Raw genomic sequence first — 7,945 nt, 5'->3', positions numbered from 1 at the left:
TTAAATGCCTGTAGAAGATGAGGGGGAGTTTTTTTCCTGCGCTCCGGCTGTGTGTGTAAACTTCACATAGAGGAGCAGCACTGATCCTGAGCGTCTGCGACTACAGAATGACAGGAGGTGCGTGCGTGTGGAGTGTGCGTGTGTGTGAGCATGTGTATAGTGTAAAGGGGAGGGGAATAAAATTTGGCTGGGAGACATGTCCATCAGGGTTTTCTTCCTCTCTCTCTCTCTCTCTCTCTTTCTCTCTCTCTCTCTCTCTCTCTGCTTCATATCATGGGAGATCTTGCTATTGAATGATTTTAGAAAAAAATTACTGCATTTAACTTTAGTTGTATAGATGCCTTGTAACAAAAGATATTCAGGATGTAGTTTTAGATCCATAATGACAAAGCAAAAGGGGGAGTGGTGGCTCCAGCGGTTAAGGCGATGGGTTGCCGATCGGAAGGTCTGGGGTTCAAGCCCCGGTATCGCCAAGCTGCCACTCTTGGGCCCTTGAGCAAGGCCCTTAACCCTCTATGCTCCGGCGGTCCCTTACGAGGGGAAATATCAAGGTCCGTGACATCGGAATGACGTGGGGCCGCCTTCCCGTGGGCTCACCACCTGCAGGAGCGACCGTGAGGGACGGTGCTGTGTGGATTGGGCAGCAGTCGAGGGCGGGGGCCTGCTTAGACTGCTGCCCCTGCGACCCCAATTACGGATAAGCGGGAGAAAATGAATGAATGAATGACAAAACAAATGATCAAGTAATTTCTATAGCATGGTCTATTCAGGTCTTGTTGTTGCTAAATACTTTATATATTTTTGTGCTATAACCTTGAGTCGAAATAGCTCCCAATTTAACCTTTTTGAAAGCTTCTTCTATGATGCTGTTTACTCGTTATTTCAGCTCTGTAAAATTTGCCTTTTTTTGTTTCACCAAAGGCCAAAGAATTTTATATAGGGATAGTAAAAGGACAGTGAGAGGATACATCATTACTTTTCTTTAATTGTAAACTCAAGCAGTATCGAGTGTATACTGAGATACTGTAGAAGTTCTGATTTATGAATCCTTCTCATAAGAATATCTACTGAAAGCGAGGGAGCCCATAGGACCATCCACAACAGCAGAAGGTGAATTTGATTATTAGGAGTAAACAGGTAGTGAATTAACTGTTGAATTTATTCAGCACATGAATTCTATTTAAGTGATTTTTGTTTTCAGGAAGCATATTTTAGCCATCTATCCAGAGCAAGTTCTTTTGGCGGTATTTGTTTTAAATATGTTTGATATTAACCGGTCCAGTCTGTGAAAATGCATTACAAGGTTAAAAAAAACCCTAAATACTGTATGCTTCTAAAAAACCTGATGCTTGTTTACAGGTGTATAACCTGGAATTATATATATACAGTACATGTGTATGCAGATGGTCCCCATAATTTTTCTATCTTACAATGCGATACGACAAAATTGTACAATTTACAAAATTAAGGAAAAAAAAAACAGGCTTGATTCACATTGAACCAATGGCACAATTACCCACTATCACAATGGTTAATCTGTCATTGGCATACATTTCTTTGCATCTGAACAGTAAAAATGTTGAATAAAACATCACTGTGTCAAAAATGTCCCCAAATATGCATTTAATGCTCACAGCACTCAAATGTCTTGATTGCCAATGCTCAGTATTCATTACATAAATGCACGCTGCAAGAGTTAATTCAACTCTGAGGATTTTGCTGTGCAAGGACGATTTATTCTCAGTCATGTATTTTTAATTAAATGAAATATAAATTTTTAATAAACTATTATTGATCATGTTACTGGATGAGACTGCCCAGCTGGCAGGTAAGACTGTAAAAGTGCTGATTACTATTTTATTAAGTGCAGAAAATTTCTCCAATCTTACAGGATGACACTGTGTATCTGAATGGAGATATGATATTGTTGTGTCTAGAAGTCCACAAAAGTGTTCTCATTGTGATTAAAGAAATACTACAGAAACTTATTAACTGTTGGAATGAAAATATTACACAATGAGACAAAAGTCTTCCAGAGAGCCACAGACAGATGAGGCCTGACAGTCATTTTGAACTTCTCTGTTCCCCAGGTGCACTCACACACCCCCATACATACAGTATGACGCTTACTTCATGCTGTTTCTGTTGCACACATCTACTGTCGTACTGCTCACATTACACGCTAGGATCACACACAGTCAAAACCAGGGCAAGAGGTGAAATGTCAGGGTCAGTGTCATGCTGTGAGTGGCTCACGTTCCCACTGATTCGGCTTCGCTGGCATGGAGAGTAGCTAAGCAGAGAAAGGAGATGCTTCTGTTCATAGACTGCGGTGGTGATCGTCTCACCTCTCTGCTAGCAAATGGAAAACTGTGTCAGCAAGTACACTTTTTCCAATGTATCAGTCGCTGCTAGGAATGGTGTGTTGACACACACACAACCCTGAGCTTGTAAATCTTTAAACACAAGCTGTCATTTTAGGACAACTGCCCTACATAATGCATGCTATAGACAGACAGATGTAATGAAACCTTTTTTATGGTTGTGATTCCAAAAAGCAGGAGTTTTCCATTAAACTGCTTCATGGAATTTGGAAATTCGCTGTTGTGGAAAAATGCGTTTATGGGTTTAAGTATTTGTTTTAGACATTTTACTCTAACCAGCAAAGGCATCCTGCCAGTTTTCAGGTTTAAAAGTCATTCCTTTTACTGGGTCACTGTGTCACTGTCTTATATGAATAACTGTGTTGCATAGTTTAAGAAATGCTAAATTGAAATGACTGACGAACACAATAAAGGAGTTTTCTACATGCAACCTGTTGGGAAAAATTCACTCAAATCAATCAATGAAATATCAAAATGAATTGCAGTGTTCCAGCACACATTTGCAAATGGACACTGACCTACAGTACAAATGGCATCAGATAACGCCACCCTAGTTATTCTGAATGGCTCGGCTGCTGAAATATGCATAAATGATGTAATGTGACATATTTTTGCATTTCAAACACACAAAGTACCAAGGACAGGTGAGATTATAATCTATGTGACACCATGATTATGTTGTTAAGATGATTACTTGTATCTAAAAATAAGCAAAGTGGGACAGTAAAAAAAGAAGAAAAAAAAGGATTATAATGATTTGATTGATCAGAGCCGAGAGCAAAACTCAAATGCTGACAAAAAGGTCATTTCTCTACAATCTGGGGGGTGGTTGTGAGGGGAGCACAGATGGTGTTAATGAGCTTAATTCTACAGGTGTGATTTTGCCCTTCACATCAGCAGTATGTTTTTAGAGCGTATTTTCGCTGAGGTGCTTCTAATTTGAATGACTAAATACTGAGTAATGAACCTCATCTGAATTTTGCTTCTTTGTACAGAAGTTGGGTACTATTTTTACCCCGGCCAATTATAATCAAACTTGAATAACTAAAATGTCATTAAAAACTGTCTTCACAGGTCTAGTGCTCCCTCTGGTGCATAGACATTTTATTAACACATTTAAAAAAACAAATCCGGCAATGCTATTTTATTTCACATTCTATATATATATATATATATATATATATATATATATATATATATATATATATATATATATATATATATATACAGTACAGACCAAAAGTTTGGACACACCTTCTCATTCAAAGAGTTTTCTTCATTTTCATGACTATGAAAATTGTAGAGTCACACTGAAGGCATCAAGGGCTATGTGACAAAGAAGGAGTGTGATGGGGTGCTGTGCCAGATGACCTGGCCTCCACAGTCACCGGACCTGAACCCAATCGAGATGGATTAGGGGTGAGCTGGACCGCAGAGTGAAGGCAAAAGGGCCAACAAATGCATCTCTCGGTGAACTCCTTCAAGACTGTTGGAAGACCATTTCAGGTGACTACCTCTTGAAGCTCATCAAGAGAATGCCAAGAGTGTGCAAAGCAGTAATCAAAGCAAAAGGTGGCTACTTTGAAGAACCTAGAATATGACATTTTTCAGTTGTTTCACACTTTTTTGTTATGTATATAATTCCATATATAATTCCACATGTGTTAATTCATAGTTTTGATGCCTTCAGTGTGAATCTACAATTTTTATAGTCATGAAAATAAAGAAAAATCTTTAAATGAGAAGGTGTGTCCAAACTTTTGGTCTGTACTGTATATGTATATATACCATCAATAATAAATAACAGCTTTAAAATCCAATATATTTTATCTTGTGCAGTTTGCTAAAGATCCAGTTTGTGAGCTCTGACTAGTGCGCTCTCTGACCATCCAATAACAGGACATTAGATTCTGTTATTGCCTTGGTTCTGCCAACTCAAAATCTGATTGGTTGAAACAATATACTTTAAGCTACATGTACTTTACACTACAGGCACCCACACTGCTGATTCTAAAGGCCCCATGGCAGATTTTGACCTTGGCAACATGTGATGTGATGGCTAAAATGTGATTGGATAGAAACTCTAACCTATAGTAAACAGTGCAAGTGAGAGAAACACTATGGAATTAAGAGAATAGAGTATTGGGAGCGTAAGTAAGTGATTCTTGTAGTGTTTAGGCGATCAGAGAAGACCTTGCTGGCCCTGATGGCCCAACACTGGATGCCTCACATCTTGGATAGAGGTGTGTGGCTAGAATGTTCCACAGCAGTATAATTAGTATATACCATATATAACATTGAAATGTTATGGAGAGTAAGTTAGAGAAGTAAAGAAGAGAGTGCAGGCAGGGTGGAGTGGGTGGAGAAGAGTGATTTGTGATAGAAGAGTATCTGCGAGAGTGAAAGGGAGAGTTTATAGAACTGTGGTGAGACCTGCGATGTTGTATAGCTTAGAGACAGTGGCATTAATTAAAAGACAGGAGGTGAAGCTGGAGGTAGCAGAGCTGAAGATGTTGAGGTTTTCGTTAGGTTTACGAGGATGGACAGGATTAGAAACGAGCACATGTAGGACCTTTTGGAGACAAGGAGAGGGAGGTGAGATTGAGATGGTTTGGATATGTGCAGAGGAGGGACATGACTTATATCAGTAGAAGAATGCTGAGGATGGAGCCACCAGGAAGAAGGAAAAGAGGAAGGCCAAGGAGAAGGTTTATGGATGTGGTGAGGGAAGTCATTCAGGTAGTTGGGTTGAAAGAGGCAGATGTAGAGGACAGGGGGGTATGGAGACAGATGATCCGCTGTGGTGACCCCTAATGGGAAAACCCGAAAGAAGAGGAATATACCTGTTTATAAAATAAGGATGAAAACAAATATTTCCCCAGATCAGGTGTCTGTAAGTTAAGCTTTTTAGTCACACCAAAGTCAAAAGTGTGACACTTGTGACACTAGTTTTTTTTTCCCCCAGTGACTCCTAAATCCAGTGCAGTTTGATCAGCTCCCATCCAACTTTTTTTTTTTTTTTTAATGAAACTTCATTTTCGTGCGGGATAATATAAGGATAATTTGAGGATAATAAGAGTGAGGATGTAAAAATAAATGGAATGGACTGGTGTTGAAAAATTGCAACTTTAAGACCTACCTGTAGAGGGAATCATCTTCAAACTTTTCTCATTTTCACAAAAGGCGTTCTCAGTAGACAGACCAAACGAGAGGGATTTGTTGTAGGATGCAGTTTGTTTTGACCTTGATGTTATCCTGGGCAGAGTTCTTTGTTCCCAAAACTTCAGATTAACATGTAGAGAGCACTGTATGTAACAGCTGCGATGGCCGAGTGGTTAAGGCGTTGGACTTGAAATCCAATGGGGTTTCCCCGCGCAGGTTCGAACCCTGCTCGCAGCGTGAGGCATAATCTTTTGATAATGATTGTTTCCTTGGACTTCTGATTTGAAGCTAAGTTCAAATCACAGCAACTTCTACCTGCCAGTGCAGTTATAAACCATCAATAATAAATAACAGCTTTAAAATCCAATATATTTTATCTTGTGCAGTTTGCTAAAGATCCAGTTTGTGAGCTCTGACTAGTGCGCTCTCTGACCATCCAATAACAGGACATTAGATTCTGTTATTGCCTTGGTTCTGCCAACTCAAAATCTGATTTGTTAAAACAATATACTTTAAGCTACATGTACTTTACACTACAGGCACCCACACTGCTGATTCTAAAGGCCCCATGGCAGATTTTGACCTTGGCAACATGTGATGTGATGGCTAAAATTTGATTGGATAGAAACTCTAACCTAAGCTTACACTATAGTAAACAGTGCAAGTGAGAAAAACACTATGGAATTAAGAGAATAGAGTATTGGGAGCGTAAGTAAGTGATTCTTGTAGTGTTTAGGCGATCAGAGAAGACCTTGCTGGCCCTGATGGCCCAACACTGGATGCCTCACATCTTGGATAGAGGTGTGTGGCTAGAATATTCCACAGCAGTATAATTAGTATATACCATATATAACATTGAAATGTAATAGAGAGTAAGTTAGAGAAGTAAAGAAGAGAGTGCAGGCAGGGTGGAGTGGGTGGAGAAGAGTGACAGGAGTGATTTGTGATAGAAGAGTATCTGCGAGAGTGAAAGGGAGAGTTTATAGAACTGTGGTGAGACCTGCGATGTTGTATGGATTAGAGACAGTGGCATTAAGTAAAAGACAGGAGGTGAAGCTGGAGGTAGCAGAGCTGAAGATGTTGAGGTTTTCGTTAGGTTTACGAGGATGGACAGGATTAGAAATGAGCACATGTAGGACCTTTTGGAGACAAGGAGAGGGAGGTGAGATTGAGATGGTTTGGATATGTGCAGAGGAGGGACATGAATTATATCGGTAGAAGAATGCTGAGGATGGAGCCACCAGGAAGGAGGAAAAGAGGAAGGCCAAGGAGAAGGTTTATGGATGTGGTGAGGGAAGTCATTCAGGTAGTTGGGTTGAAAGAGGCAGATGTAGAGGACAGGGGGGTATGGAGACAGATGATCCGCTGTGGTGACCCCTAATGGGAAAACCAGAAAGAAGAAGAATATACCTGTTTATAAAATAAGGATGAAAACAAATATTTCCCCAGATCAGGTGTCTGTAAGTTAAGCTTTTTAGTCACACCAAAGTCAAAAGTGTGACACTTGTGACACTAGTTTTTTTTTTTCCCAGTGCAGTTTGATCAGCTCCCATCCAACTTTTTTTTTTTTTAAATGAAACTTCATTTTCGTGCGGGATAATATGAAGATAATTTGAGGATAGTTAGAGTGAGGATGTAAAAAGAAATGGAATGGACTGGTGTTGAAAAATTGCAACTTTAAGACCTACCTGTAGAGGGAACCATCTTCAAACTTTTCTCATTTTCACAAAAGGCGTTCTCAGTAGACAGACCAAACGAGAGGGATTTGTTGTAAGATGCAGTTTGTTTTGACCTTGATGTTATCCTGGGCAGAGTTCGTTGTTCCCAAAACTTCAGATTAACATGTAGAGAGCACTGTATGTAACAGCTGCGATGGCCGAGTGGTTAAGGCGTTGGACTTGAAATCCAATGGGGTTTCCCCGCGCAGGTTCGAACCCTGCTCGCAGCGTGAGGCATAATCTTTTGATAATGATTGTTTCCTTGGACTTCTGATTTGAAGCTGAGTTCAAATCACAGCAACTTCTACCTGCCAGTGCACAAGGCCCCTACCTCTCCGCCGCTATACGTTTTTTAACATTTTTGAAAATATTTAGTTACATCACTGAAAATCAAGGCTTACCATTATCGCATTTATTAGACTGTATAAAAAATATAAATCTCATGTGTATATGTCCGTCTAGTTTTGTGTTATCTTGTGTCAATTTATGTTGTTTTATGTTGGTCCTGGAGGAACATTGTTTCGTTTTACTCTTTACTATATCAAGAGTATATGGTTGAAATGACAATAAATGCCACTTGACATGATCCGACTTAATCTACAGCTATATCAAAACAGTGTGAGTTGATCAATGCATTCAACTAATTCTGTACTGTTCAGGAATGAAAAGCTCTGTGGCTCT

The sequence above is a fragment of the Silurus aristotelis genome (assembly GCF_946808225.1).
Source record: "Silurus aristotelis genome assembly, chromosome: 15".
Lineage (NCBI taxonomy): Eukaryota > Metazoa > Chordata > Actinopteri > Siluriformes > Siluridae > Silurus > Silurus aristotelis.
This window is presented reverse-complemented; position numbering follows the sequence as displayed.